Raw genomic sequence first — 15,190 nt, forward strand, 5'->3', positions numbered from 1 at the left:
TGGGTGAAACGTCAGAAGATAATGCTTCTGGAGCATGGCCATACAGCCCGGAAAACTCACAGCAACCCAGTGATTCTGACCATGAAAGCCTTCGACAAGACAAAGGAGTTCATCCTCCTGGCCAAATTGGAATAAGTCGGGGAGGAAAGGACTCCAGTGGAGGAAGAAGCCAGTGAATGGGAGAGGAACGCAGGAGGAACGCAGGAGGAACGGGATGGGAGAACGCCTCCCCGTTAGAGAGGCAAACGAGGCCGGCTTCCCCAGCTCCTCCTCTCCGCCTCCCATCCGTCCAAGCGGGGAAGAGGCGGACCTTGGAGCCCCGCAGGCGGGTGGCGGCGTGCGCCTTTCGCCGGACAAAGAGCTCCAGCCCAGCCCCGAAGAAGCAAGGCAAGGAAGGAAGGAAAGAAGGAAGGAAGGAGGGAGAAGAGAGCCCAGGCTGGAGGTGAGTTCGGGAAGGGGACGACCAAGGTTTTTTGTGTTTGTGTCTCTTTGTCGGGTCTGTTTGATTTGAGAAAGCACACACCCAAAGGGATTCGTGCCTTCTCGCCCTGATTGACCACCACCACCCGAAGATCTCTCGCTTTCCGACGCCGAGGTGGGTTGATATTGGATGGGGAGAGAGTGCCATTGAGCATGTGCAGAGCGCCTTGGGAGGCTGGGTGAGTCTCCTCCAGAGGAGAACTATTCAGGCAGGGTTAGGGGCAAAAGAGTCACAAAGAGGGGTAGGAATGGTCCTCTGTCGCCACACGACTGGGTGGCTCTACTAGAAACTTGGCTTTTGTGTGTGTGTGTGTGTATATCTATCTATCTATCTATCTATCTATCTATCTATCTATCTATCTATATCTATCTATAGATATGGAGCTCCGGTGGTGAAGTGTGTTAAAGCACTGAGCTGCTGAACTTGCAGACTAGGGAGCGGAGTGAGCGCCTGCTGTTAGCTCCAGCTTCTGCCAACCTAGCAGTTCGAAAACATGCCAATGTGAGTAGATCAATAGGTACCGCTCCAACGGGAAGGTTATGGCGCTCCATGCAGTCATGCCAGCCACATGACCTTGGAGGTGTCTACGGACAACGCCGGCTCTTCGTTTTAGAAATGGAGATGGGCACCAAACCCCAGAATCAGACATGACTGGACTTAACGTCAGGGGAAACCTTTACCCTTATCTATAGAGATGTTTGTGTGTGTTTGATTTATGTGACTTTCTGCTAAGGGAGCAAATGCATGTCTTCTTCTACTGCCTCATCGCACTAGAGGATGGATACACTTTAAATCCCGTTTTTGTCTCCTTCAGAATTCTGGAATATGTAGTTTGGTGAGGCCCAGGACTTGTCTTGCTGAGCTGTTTAAAACCCCCTCCCTAAAGTGGATTGAAAGTGGGTCCAAGCTCTAGTGTGATGAGGTCCCAAGAAGGCACACATGTCTTCTTGCCCTGATCTTCAGCCAAAGATCTTTCTGTGGGTTGCTGTGATTTTTCCGGGCTGTATGGCCATGTTCTCTCCTGATGTTTCGCCCACATCTATGTCAGGCATCTTCAGAGATTGTGAGGGCTGTTGGAAACTAGGCAAGTGAGGTTTATACATCTGTGGAAAGTCCAGATGGGAGAAAGAACTCTTGTTTGTTGTGTTGGAGGCAAGTGTGAATGTTGCAAATGGGCAGCTTGATTAGCGTTGAATGGCCTTGCAGATTCAAAGCCTGTCTGCTTCTTCCCTGAAAGATCTTTCATTTTGTACAGATCTATTGGTGTTGGATGTGGAAAGTGCCCTTGAGTATGTGCAGATTACTTTGGGCTTGGCCCAGTCTGCACTCTGCACACGTTCAATGGCACTGTGTCTGTGTTGGATTACTGAGCCAGGGCTAGAGGCTCACATTAGACTTCTGGGACCCTGCAATGCCAGCTAGAAGACTGGATGGGTTTACTATAACTCTGACTTGTTTGTGTTTGGTCAATGGATTGACAGGAGTTGGATAGTGAGAGTGCTGTTGAACATGTGTAAAGTGCCTTGTGGACTACTGAGTCAAAGCTAGGGGTTTAAAGGGCTATGCAAAGGGATAGAAATGCTCCTTCATTTCCATGGTACTGGGTGGCTCTATTTGAAACTTTTGTCTGTATGTATATGCTTGTTTGACCTGTTTGATACACACATACATGTCTCCTTGCCCTGACTGCCCACCACCCAAAGATCTCTTGTTTCACAGCAGCACAATCGGTTGATATGGAGTGGGAAGAGGGCCGTTGAGCATGTGCAGAGTGGCCCTAGTGAGGCTAGGTGGGTCTGTGCTGGTGGGAAACTACTGAGCCTGGACTAGCTGCTAATCTTTGACCCTTGATACCTTGCAGTGCAAGAGAGATGGCTTGGGCGAATCTACCATAAACCTGACATTTCTGTGTGTTTATATGTTGACGTGTTTGAATGTATTTGAGTTATTTCCTAAGGGAGAATCCTCTCACTCTGATTACCCACCTCACAAGGATCTCTCCCTTCCAGCACAGCTATGGATTGACATTGGAGGGGGAGATAGTGCCACTGAGCATGTGCAAAGTCTCCAGGTGGCCTTAGTGAGTCTGGGCGAGTTTGCACTAAAGTAGGGCTAGAGATTAATGCCTGTCCCCTGGACTTTGCAAGGGCCATGCAGAGGGACGGATATGTTCATACAACATAGTATTTATCTATAAATATACAGTAGATATATAGATACCAAGAAGTGGTTTTGCTAGTTTAGACATAAGTGTACGTTTTCAAAATGTTAAACCGCATAAGTACTCTGTTTTAAGGCAGTTTGACACCACTTTAACTGCCATGGTTTAATGCTGTGGGAACCAGGGAGATGTAGTTTAGCGAGGCACCACCACTCTTTGCTAGAGAAGGCTAAAAACATTTTAAAGCTTTCAACCTGATGTCACTGTTTTGTGGCTACTGAACAAGTCAAATTCTTATTGAGCGGCTTTGTGTAGGAAGGTTTGGCTGTGTAGACCACGTGTGTCAAACCCAAGACCCAGGGGCCGGATCCAGCCCGTGATGTCATTTTATGTGACCCTCCAGATCTTGGACTACAATTCCTGTATTTCTCGTCATTAGACATCATGATCAGAGCTGATGGGAACTGTGCTGTAGTAACATCTGGAAAACTGCAGTTTGTTTTGTTAAGCAAGGATGATGGAGTTTGAATTTAGGCACAATTCTTCTGGCGAAGTGTGGTAAAGCACTAAGCTGCTGAACTTGCAGACCGAAAGGTCCCAGGTTCAAATCCCGGGAGCAGAGTGAGAGTCTGCTGTTGCTCCAGCTTCTGCCAACCTAGCAGTTCGAAAACATGCAAATGTGAGTAGATCAATAGGTACCGCTCCGGCAGGAAGGTAACGGCATTCCATGCAGTCATGCCGGCCACATGACCTTGGAGGTGTCTACAGACAATGCCGGCTCTTCGGCTTAGAAATGGAGATGAGCACCAACCCCCAGAGTCAGACATGACTGGACTTAACGTCAGGGAAAACCTTTACCTTTACCTTCTGGATATAGTGTCTGACTTTAAAATGCCCTTTAACCTTTCCCCAATTCTGAACCACTAGTGACTTGCAAGTCCCTTTATCCCCACTTGAAAGTGATTAGTTTGTCACCTCTAATATAGACTATGTTTGTTAAGAGGCTGATTTTTCACATCTCCAAACATTGAAATTCCACGAATAGGCTGCCAACTTTTCCTCTGTTTTGCTGGTTCGGTTTTGATACTGTTCTTGTTGACTTGCTATGTTTTGCTCTCCATACTTCCCCTTACTGATTACCACAACCTGAGTCTTCCTTGTTTGAAATGCTTGCAATCAGCTCTCATAATCTGCTAAGGATGCATCTACACCAGGTATGGCAAACTTCAGCCCTCCAGGTGTTTTGGACTACAACTCCCACAATTCCTAACAGCCTACCGGCTGTTAGGAATTGTGGGAGTTGTAGTCCAAAACACCTGGAGGGCCAAAGTTTGCCCATACCTGATCTACACTGTAGAATTAATGCAGTTTGATACCACTTTAACTGCCATGGCTCAAAGGCTATGGAATTATAATAGTTGTAGTTTGGCGAGGCACCCGTACCCATGGGCAGAGGAGGCTAAAGGCCTTGTAAAACTACAACTCCCATGATTTCATCACATTGAGCCATGGCAACAGAAGGGGGTCAAATTGCATTAACTCTACTGTGTAGAATAGATGCATCCCAAGAAGGCTGGTGTGGAAGTGAAATATAACCTTGAACAGTATGATTTTCAGTACATTGGTGATTCCATGGTGAACAAGTCTTCCTATCACCTTCCTGTTCAGATTGGCCACTTGCCACTTCAATAATGCTCGTTCCGAGTGGCTGCTGCGTCACTTGCCAAGTCCCTTTTCTGGTCAGCTGGATGCCTGATAAAATCTAGATGACTTTGCCCTGCAGTTGCAACTTGCTGTGCCTGGTCATAAAACACATGTGCCTTGGGGGCAAGTTTCTATTGTGACGTTACTAAAAACCCTGAAATTGGGTTCTGAGAATCAGTCCAGGAACCCGGATGTTCCTGGACTGTGATTCCCAGCATTCCTGTAGTCTATGCTAGTTAGGGGATGCTAGGGTTTGCAGTCCAACATCATCTGGAAGTATGTAAAATTCCCATATTTACCCAAAGCAAGAGTGGTCAGTTCTGCGTTTGGGACAGAGTGTCAGACAAATTCCTTTTCCAAAGCTACAGCATCCAGCATATCATGTATAGTATGTGCCCAATGCATTCTGTATATATTATTATATCATCCATGATAAAAAAATAAACCCAAAAGCAAATCTTGATTTTGCCATTTGATATAGGTTACATCATGTCACTATACCATTTTATATATTGGGAGTTCAGCATTCATGGATTTTGGTATCCATAGGGGATTCTGGAGCCCCCGGTGGTGCAGTGGGTTAAACCGCTGAGCCGCTGAACTTGCTGACTGAAAGGTCAATGATTCGAATCCAAGGAACAGAGTGAGCTTCCTCTGTTAGCCCCAGCTTCTGCCAACCTAGCAGTTCAAAAACATGCAAATGTGAGTAGATCAATAGGTACCGTTTCTGCAGGAAGGTAACAGCGCTCCATGCAGTCATACCGGCCACATGACCTTGGATGTGTCTATGGACAACGCCGGCTCTTTGGCTTAGAAATGGAGATGAGCACCAACTCCCAGAGTCGGACACAACTATGCTTAATGTCAGGGGAAAACCAAGTATAGATGCACTTGGTGAAGGTAGTCCTATTTTGCCTACAGGTATGTGCACACCCTGAAAGTCCCCAAAACATAACATTTCCAACCTTTGGCGTTAGGAAAGGAAAGCGACTCATTTTAACTGTTTGAGGGTGAGAGTTCAGATTTGAGGGTTAAGAGATCAGATGAAATGGCAGGAAACCTGGAGGCAAGACATGAGTCACTTTCTCCAGGACAGAAAAGCAGAAACACGCAGCTTTGCGCAGGAGAAAAGGCCGCTTGCTGCAACTCTGGTCCCGAACAGGTATTGAAACCAGGAAATATTTGTAACTAGTCATGGGCAATGGCGCATTTGCTGATTTGGAAGTTGTTAGTCTAGCTATGTGTTTTATTTCGGGGAAGCAAAAGCAGAAAAACAGCTGAGCAAGTGCAGGCAGGACACATGTGCCTTGGAAACAGGTGGCATTCATCTATATGTTTTATGAGTGTATGCATTTGTCCAACTGTACTGACTTTTGCTCTGTTTATTATGAGCTTTGCTTTGGAATGTGGTTGGATATCGTAAAAAACAGAATGCAAAATCAGAACTGATCTTTGGTCTGATCCGACAGGACTGTTGTTTACAGTACATGGATTTACAGTTATTTAAATCCAGTTTTCCTGGATGTATTCACTGAATGCACGTGATCATCCAGGTTGGTTGTGAAAAACAGTTATGACGGATCGTTATGATGACCTTTGTCCATCATCCAAAACCTTTGACCGTACATCCCACATTTATTGCAGTTATGTCAGCTTAGAGATAAGAGACAAATTTATGTTTGATATTCTCCAGACACACATAAAAGTACAAGGCAAGGGTGGGAGGCTAAGAATGCAATCCAGTGCAGATTTATCAGAAGAGATCAAATCTGGCGCAATGGCTTAAAGAGTTGAAATGCGAACTCTGGAGACCAATGTACATATTATGTTATGTTCCTATTTTGAATGGTTGATGTTCCTTCTGCCATCTCATTTCCTTAAGCTTAATACCATTCTTTAGATCAGTGTTTCTCAAACTGTGCTCATCCAGGTGTTTTGGACTTTAGCTCCCAGAAATCCCTTCTAGCATATCAGCTGTTAAGAATTGTGGGAGTTGAAGTCCAAAACATCTGGAGGAGCACAGTTTGAGAAACTCTGATCTAGATGGTATGTTCTGAGTACAAGAATTAGATACTGATCTACTCATGAGTAAAGCTAGATGTGTTTAATTGTGCTAACCCCTAGAACTTATTATAGCCTAAGAGAGCTTCTACACTGTAGAATGAATGCTGTTTGACACCATTTTAACTGCAGTGGCCCACTACATTGGAATCCTGGGACCTATAGTTTGGCAAAGCACCAACATTGTGGTAGAGAATACTAAATACTTTGTGTTGTTGGAGGCTTTCATGGCCAGAATCACTTGGTTGCTGTGAGTTTTCTGGGCTGTATGGCCATGTTCCAGAAGCATTCTCTCCTGACATTTTGCCCACATCTATGGCAGACATCCTCAGAGGTTGTGAGGTGTGTTGGAAACTAAGCAAGTGAGGTATCAGTGGAAGCTTGCGATTAATGTTGCAATTAATCGCCTTGATTAGCATTGAAAAGCCTTGCAGCTTCCTCCCAACAAAGTATTCTCCCAGGCAGGAATCAGCCAGGATTTGAAACTGCAAGACTCTTCAATGCTAACCAAGGTGATTAATTGCAAAATTCACACTTGCCTCTAACAGGCAAAAGTTCTTTCTCCCACCCTGGACCTTCCACAGATATATAAACCTCACTTGCCTAGTTTCCAACCGACCTCACAACCTCTGAGGATGCCTGCCATAGATGTGGATGAAACGTCAGGAGAGAATGCTTCTGAACATGGCCATATAGTCTGGAAAACTCACAGCAACCTGCTAAAGACTTTGTAAAACTCATCCTCTTTTTTGCGTGTGTGTGTGTGTGTGATATTTTGTTTTTGTACAAATTGGGACCAAGATTAGAAGTTTGGCAGGAGTTTAGAGTTTGGATTTTTACTTTGTTGAACTATAGCGCCCAGAATCCCCCATCCACATGGCCACAATAGCTGGTGGATTTTGGAATCTCTGATCCTTTCCCTTGCAAGCTTTTTTGCAGGGACCTGTCCTCTTGTATTGATGAATGATGCTGGAATAATAGTACCTTCAGCATTACAACAAACAAGCTCCTTGACTGTAGAAAGACTGCAAGTCATCAGCTGGTCTGAGGTTGGATTTGAACTGTGGTATTGATGCCACTTTAAATGCGATGGGCTATATTAATGGAATCATGGGAGTTATCATTTTATAAGGTCTTTATCTTTTTCAGGATGCCTCACCAAACTACACCTTCCATGGTTCTATAGCACTGAGCCATTACATTTATAGTGATGGTCTAATCTACAGTGGAGGTGGATCCTAGTCATTATCCTAATGCTGTTTGTTTACTTTTAAGGGATTTTGTACTCAGGGAATGTTTTTGAAAGTGGCCTCTCTTACTTATAGCTTGACTTGATACTGCTGTGAAACACATTGGCAAGTGTGCTTAAATTCACCCAGTGGTATGCCAACTGCTTCCACCCTTTCCTCTCTTCCATTTCATGCAACAGGTAGGATATTTGTTTTGGACGGAAGGAGATCCAGACGCGCATTCCTGCTCAGACATGAATCTGGGTGGGTGATCTTAGGTTAGACCGCGCCATGGTTTCTTAAGATATCTTATGAAAGTATGAGAAGTGAACGAATTGCCCAATCCCTTCTCAAAAGAGCTTTAGAAATGGTTGCACCCCTTGAGCTTGCATGGAAGCACTTTCTCAGTCCTTTCATAGAGATGTAAGTATGTGGCTAAAAAAAACATCAACTGGGTGTGAATAGATTACCAGGAATGACTCCCAATGAACCTTAGGATGTCTTGTTTATATATCAACTTAGGCTGGATCTACATTGCCATATAATGAAGCTGCCTACTCAATGGGTGCATTTACACTGTTGATTTTGGCACCACTTTAACTGTCATGGCCCAATACCATGGAATCTTGGGAGCTGTAGTCTGGAAGGGCAGCAACTGTGGCAGAGAAGGCTGAAAACCTTGTAAAACTACATCTCCCAGGATTCCATAGCATTGAACCAAGGCAGTTAGTGCAATCAAAGTGCATTAATTCTTCAGTGTAGCTGCATCCCATGATACCTGGGGTTGAGATAGAATCATAGAATCATAGAGTTGGAAGAGACCTCATGGGCCATCCAGTCCAACCCCCTGCCAAGAAGCAGGAAATCGCATTCAAAGCTCCCCCAACAGATGGCCATCAGCCTCTGCTTAAAAGTCTCCAAATAAGGAGCCTCCACCACACTCCATGGCAGAGAGTTCCACTGCTGAACAGCTCTCACAGTGACGAAGTTCTTCCTCATGTACAGGTAGAATCTCCTTTCCTGTAATTTAAAGCCATTGTTCCGCATCCTAGTCTGCAGGGCAGCAGAAAACAAGTTAATGAGTTAGCTTGGGAGATCTCATCCAAAAAAGATTATTCTCAAATTATTATTATTACTATTATTATTATTATTGTATGACACAGCAAACAAGATAGATATGCTGGATTTCATATCACAAAATACAAGTCAAACACTTCCCAAGTGTCTTGGACTGTGTGATATATTTTCAGATGACGTGCGCAGATTCCAGTAGGGTGGCCTTTTGCAGTTGGCAGATCGTAATTTTTTCATTTTTATTATTATTATTATTATTATTATTATTATTATTATTATTATTATTATTTTATTATGACACAGCAAACAAGATAGATATGCTGGATTTCATATCACAAAATGACAAGTTGAACACTTCCCAAGTGTCTAGGACTGTGTGATGTATTTTCGGATGATGCGTGCAGATCTCAGCAGGGTGGCCTTTTGCAGTTGGCAGATCGTAATTTTGTCAATGTCTATTGTTTCCAAATGCCAGCTGAGATCTTTTGGCACGGCACCCAGTGTGCCGACTACGTGGCCCAAATGATTCATTGGAAATTATTATTATTATTATTATTATTATTATTATTATTATTATTATTATTATTATTTAAATGAAAAAAAAGCAAGAACATTCGGCATGTTTGAAATTAGTTTTGGTATTTTTCCTGGTTGACTGTGTTTGTTAGGAAGTTTGTTGTACTGTAGCAATGGATTCCTTTTTAAAGGCAACATTTTGACAGTGGAAGAAAACAAGTCTTAACTTGATGTAAATATACTCCGGGATGGAATTTGCATGTCTAGTCAGATCTTCAGTCCAAGGAATCATCATTTGGTTTGCCTTTGGCCAGCTTGTTGGTGGCCTCGTCTGGGTTTTCAGGTTGCAGCTAACTCCTGCCTAAACTCTATGTACATGTGTACAGCTCCTGCCTTCCTGGCTGCCACTCCCTTCCTTTCAAATGAATGTAAAAGCAGCCCCTTTTCCTTTGCCCTCCTTTGCCTTTCTGCCTGCAAAGGCATCTCTCTGCCCATCCCTTCCTGCTTTTGTGCCGTACTCAACGACCAAGCCAAGGAGAGGAAAGCTCTCCTTCCACCAACACCACCCACCTTCTCCTTTTCCTGCAGCCAACTCTCCATCCCTTTGAAACAAGGAGGGGTTTGATCCATTGCCGGCAGCAGCTCCGAAAGGAGGACCACAGGGAGAGCTGGCTGGGGGCACCTCCGTTGCGGCAGCTTGCCGAAGCCACCCCTTCGCCTCATCCTCCAGGAAGGAAAGGAAGCAAAGAGAAGCCTTTCTCCCCCATTTCTTGACAACTGTCTTGCTTTTATCTGCTCATCTGGATTTCGGAGCCGAGGATGCAAAGAAGTCTCTGCTCCATGGAAGAGAGTATTTTCGCGCAGAAGGTCGACTTAGGAAAATGCTCCAGAGGAGAGTCTGGAATTGAAAGGTAATGGATCTTTCTTGTCATCGGAGTTAAGGGAAGGGTGAGCATAACAAAAGGGTCTTTTTAAACAATGGGTAGCTTCTTTGAGGATACAGGGAGGTTAATATTTAAGATCACAGGAGGAACCAAGTAGGAATTTGGACCCACGATTTAAGGGTTATCAAAGAGACATCAGGTAATCTGATTTGATCTCCTACCCCAAGATCTGTTTAAAGAAATTTGCATTTTCTGATATGGATCAAGCTGGATTTCTTTTCAGTAAATCAGAAAATCTCTCTTTGGGAGAATATATCTGATTCAAGGCTTCTTTAGGGATAGATCATCAAGACAATTTTCAAGAGCTCTAGAAATGGTATCCTTGCTACTCTGGGGAAATTGAGGCTTTGAAAGTATTGAGATGTAAGACTCTTTCTTTCCTTCTTTTTGTTAAGATCTGAACCACAAAGCGAAATCACATGTCGCCTGTCTTAGCATCCTTTGTTCTTTCCCCCATCTCCGAATAATCTTACATTTCAGTAATATTGAAGGAGGGAGAAGGGGAAATGGATTTCCTTGTTAAGGAAATAATTTTGTGTATTTTCTTAAACTTCGTCCCTTTACCAAGGCAGCTTATTTCTCAGTTTTAGGATTGAGTGGGCGTATCAGAAATACCCACCTTCTAGGGAAAAGGTGAAAGGCTTACATTTTGTCCCACATAAAAAGGACCACACGACCTTCTCCGATTCTGGCTTCACCAAGAAATAGTCACTAAGTCTGCGGGCATAAAATATGTCCTGGATGAGACCCACAAGTTTTCTTTTTCTCCTGGAGTTCAATGCTTATTGTGGCTTTGCTGTTTCCCGCTTTATGTGGTTCCCAGTTTCGAATGATTCATCCAAGCTGTTGGATTTCTTTCTTTTTTTTTCCAAATTGGAAAAAGAACAGAATGAGTGTGCAGAGACTTCAATGCCAGCCTCGAGGAGAATGGGAATAGTTCCAGGAAGGAGAACAAACTGGATGGGATGTTGCAACCAAGAGTGTTTCTGAGCATGTGCAGAATGGCCAACTTTTCCTTCAATGGAAATATAATGTCATCTTTATTGTCTTGATTTTACCCAGTACAATAAACCAGTCACTGGTTTGTTTTTGTTTTTGCTGAGGGAAAGGCATGTGGCCAATCTGCGCATGCTCAAAAGCACGCCTAGTTAAGTTATACCAGCATGCCTTAATTCCTAGAATCCAATAGAGTCTCACTTATCCAACATAAACGGGCCGGCAGAATGTTGGATAAGTGAATATGTTGGATAATGAGGGATTAAGAAAAAGCCTATTAAACATCAAATTAGGTTATGATTTTACAGTTTAAGCACCAAAACATCATGTGATACAACAAATTTGACAGAAAAAGTAGTTCAATGCACAGCAATGCTATGTAGTAATTACTGTATTTATGAATTTAGCACCAAAATATCACGATGTTTTGAAATCATTGACTACAAAAATGTGTTGGATAATCCAGAACATTGGATAAGTGAGACTCTACTGTACCTGTTTCGCTCTTGGTGGGTACCATCCCTTCTTGTTGCTTTGTTGTCATTGTTGTGTGCCTACAAGTACTGTAATTTCTGATTTATAGTGATGTCATGTACAGCCTATAATGACATCTTGTGGGGCAAAATTTGTTATGAAGGATTTTGTTGTTATCTTCCTCTGAGGCTGAGAGAGTGTGACTTGCCGAAAGTTACCCAGTGGGTTTCCATGGCCAAATAGGGATTCAAATCCTGATCTCCTGAACTGTAGCCCAGTTTTCAACCCATTACACCATGTTGGATTCCTCTTGAGTGTTTTCTCTAGACTTGGCCTAAATACCTTCAAAGTACCAGTTTCTGTCTGGTCTTGGAAACTAAGCAGTGTCAGGTCTGGTTAGTACCTGAATGGGAGACCATCAACAAAGGTCAGGTCCTGTATGCTAGATTTCAGAAGAAGGAACTAGCAAACCACCTATGATTGTTCCTTGCAAACTCAACAACATTTGGGGGATTGCCACACACATAGACTGGGAACAAATTCTTCCATTTTTCTGAGCGGATTTCTCACGGGACAAGACTTGATGAATTGAATTTTTCCTTCCTCTTCAAGAAAGTAGAAGTGGTTTTAAGACGATACAGCAGGAACTGAAGAGAGAAGGGGGAAAAGTCACTTTTTAGGCACAGGAGTATAAATTTTAAAGGGAAAGTGTCATCTGGAAAATATAGCCAAAAGAGGCAAAATATGGAAAGTTACTTAAAACTTATTTATCATTACAGTTGCAGAAGGCAACCAAAAGTAGTTAATTATGCATTTTAAAAAGTAATATTTGGCTTTCATGATATTTGCAAGTAACCAAATACAGTAGAGTCTCACTTACCCTACATTTGCTTATCCAATGTTCTGGATTATCCAACGCATTTTTGTAGTCAGTGTTTTCAAAACATTGTGATATTTTGGTGCTAAATTTGTAAATACAGTAATTACTACATAGCATTACTGCATATTGAACTACTTTTTCTGTCAAATTTGTTGTATAACATCATGTTTGGGTGCTTAATTTGTAAAATATAATTTAATTTGATGTTTAATAGGCTTTTCCTTAATCCCTCCTTATTATCCAACATATTCACTTATCCAACATTCTGCCAGCCCGTTTATGTTGGATAAGTGAGACTCTACTGTAAATGTGTTGTCAAAGACTTTCATGACTGGAGTCACTGGGTTGCTGTGAGTTTTCCAGGCTGTATGGCCATGTTCCAGAAGCATTCTCTCATGACGTTTCACCCACATCTATGGCAGGCCTACTCAGAGGTTGTGAGGTTTGCTGGAAACTAGGCAAGTGGGGTTTGTATATCTGTGTTGATTTGCTCACCAGAATGCTGCCTGTTACTTATGTATTTTTAGGATCACTTATGTGTCAATTCCTTTTAATAAATTAATTTACTCACTTATAAAAACTTAATCATTATTTCAATACTGGCTGACATTGGGTGAGTCACACTCTCTCAGCCCTGGAAAACCACATGATGGGTTCACTTTAAGGTCGCTATATGTCAGAGATGTCTTGAAGACACATAAAATCAACTAGGAAGGTGTTTTATTTTTATTGAAATCCTGAAACAGAAGGACTGAGACTTCTATCAGAAGACAGGAGCCACTACCAATTAGGCTACTCCTTGTATTTGCACAAAAGTAACTGATCTTGATAGCTGACATTCTGGAAGGAAGAATGCACTCTGCAGATCCTCAGGGATTCTCTTCTTAATTGCTCTGGCCAAGTAATATTTTGGCTGAGCTATGTTATCGAAAGTAGTGTAGCGGATGCTATTTATTATTTATTATCTATTTACAGTATTTACATTCCGTCCTTCTCACCCCGAAGGGGACTCAGGGAAGATCACAATATACACATACAAGGCAAACATTCAATGCCATATGAACATAGAGACAGAGACAGACACAGAGGCAATTTAACCTTCTCCAGCTTCCTGAGGGTCTGCTCGATTCCGGCCACAGGGGGAGCAGCTGCTTCATCATCCACTGTGATGCCGACTTCCTCATTCCAAACGCTGCTGGATGATTTTTATGGTGTCGTAAATCAGTTAAATTAGCCTCCCCACATAGTGGTACCTAAATTTCCTACTTGATAGATGCAACTATCTTTCGGGTTGCTTAGGTCAACAACGAGCAGGGCTATTATTTTATTTTATTTTTTAATGGTTGGGTTCTCACTCCGACATGGGCTGGCCTCGAACTCATGACCTCTTGGTCAAAGTGATTTATTGCAGTTGGCTACTAACCAGCATGCGCCCCATGTTGATGCTAAGGCGAAGCTATCACCATGATTTTCTTGGTAAGCGTTGTTCAGAAGAGCGTTGTTTATCATTGTCTTGCATTGAGGCTGAGAGAGTGTGACTTGCCCATGGTCATCTAGTGAGTTTCTCTGATAGAGCAGGATTTTGACAATTTCTAATGTCATATAGGGGCCATTTATTCTTTTACAGAGAGACAAATCTATTTGTGCTACATATGACTTCATTGCTGGCAGAGGATAGTTTATGGCACATTACGAGTGAATGAGTCTTTTATGTTATTCGGTGCTATCAGATTTGCAGTGAAAGTGGTGTTAAACTGCATTAATTTGACAATGTAGATGCACTCTAAGAGTGGTCTTTAAAAAATTCTCCTTGAATTTGTTGGATGAAACCCAACACTGAACCGTATTATAGCTTTGTGATAATCATAATTCAGAACACAAATACAGTGGAGTCTCACTTATCCAACATAAACGGGCCGGATAAGCGAAAATGTTGGATAATAAGGAGGGATTAAGGAAAAGCCTATTAAATGTCAAATTACGTTATGATTTTACAAATTAAGCACCAAAACATCGGCAGAAAAAGCAGTTCAATGCATGATAACATTATGTAGTAATTACTGTACTTACAAATTTAGCACCAAAACATTGCAATGTATTAAAAGCATTGACTACAAAAACATTGGCTTCTAAGAAACTGACTACAAATAAAGATAGAATTGCATAAAATGAAGTTACAGTAACAACAGTGTCGGAAGTTACATCTGTAAAAAGTCCAGTCCTTGCTGCCTAGAGAAATAACTCTGGATTATGTGTCGGATAATCCAGAACGTTGGATAAGCGAGACTCTACTGTAGTAACCTGCGTATTGGGCAAAACCAAGATTAAGAACTAGAACACCTTAAACAAGGCTTTGGTGGCATGTTTTTTTGACATCAGATGCTAAGAATGCTGTTTCAGTTGCCAGGCAGATATGTCCATATACAGCAGGAAATAAATTAAGAAACCACGTTTGAAGGAGTTGAAATGCAAGAAAGACAGGTTTAAATGGCTTTGCAAAAGCTTAGATGTATATAAAATTATGACAGTAGCTCTAAAGCATCCTGACATTGTTCTACATATGACTGCATTGCTGGCAGAGGGTAGTTCAGGCATGGGAAAAATTGGGCTCTCCAGGTGTTTTGGACTTCAACTCCCACAATCCCTAACAGCCTCAGGCCCCTTCCTTTT

At 42.5% G+C, this 15,190-nt stretch overlaps 1 protein-coding gene across 3 annotated transcripts in view; it reads left to right on the forward strand.

Annotated features, from left to right (window-relative positions):
* Window positions 1–273: 273 nt before the first annotated feature.
* Window positions 274–15,190, forward strand: part of arhgef15 (Rho guanine nucleotide exchange factor 15) — a 50,636-nt gene continuing 35,719 nt past the window's right edge. The window contains exons 1-2 of one of the 3 annotated variants that reach the window (XM_008120384.3): window positions 275–442; window positions 9,815–10,137. The gene's annotated coding sequence lies outside the window, so the exon portion shown is untranslated. Of the gene's footprint in view, window positions 443–9,373; window positions 10,138–15,190 lie in introns of those variants that run through there. The other 2 variants (XM_008120386.3, XM_016997314.2) reach the window with 2 other exon arrangements.

The sequence above is a fragment of the Anolis carolinensis genome, chromosome 6 (assembly GCF_035594765.1).
Source record: "Anolis carolinensis isolate JA03-04 chromosome 6, rAnoCar3.1.pri, whole genome shotgun sequence".
In the NCBI taxonomy this organism is placed as follows: Eukaryota; Metazoa; Chordata; class Lepidosauria; order Squamata; family Dactyloidae; genus Anolis; species Anolis carolinensis.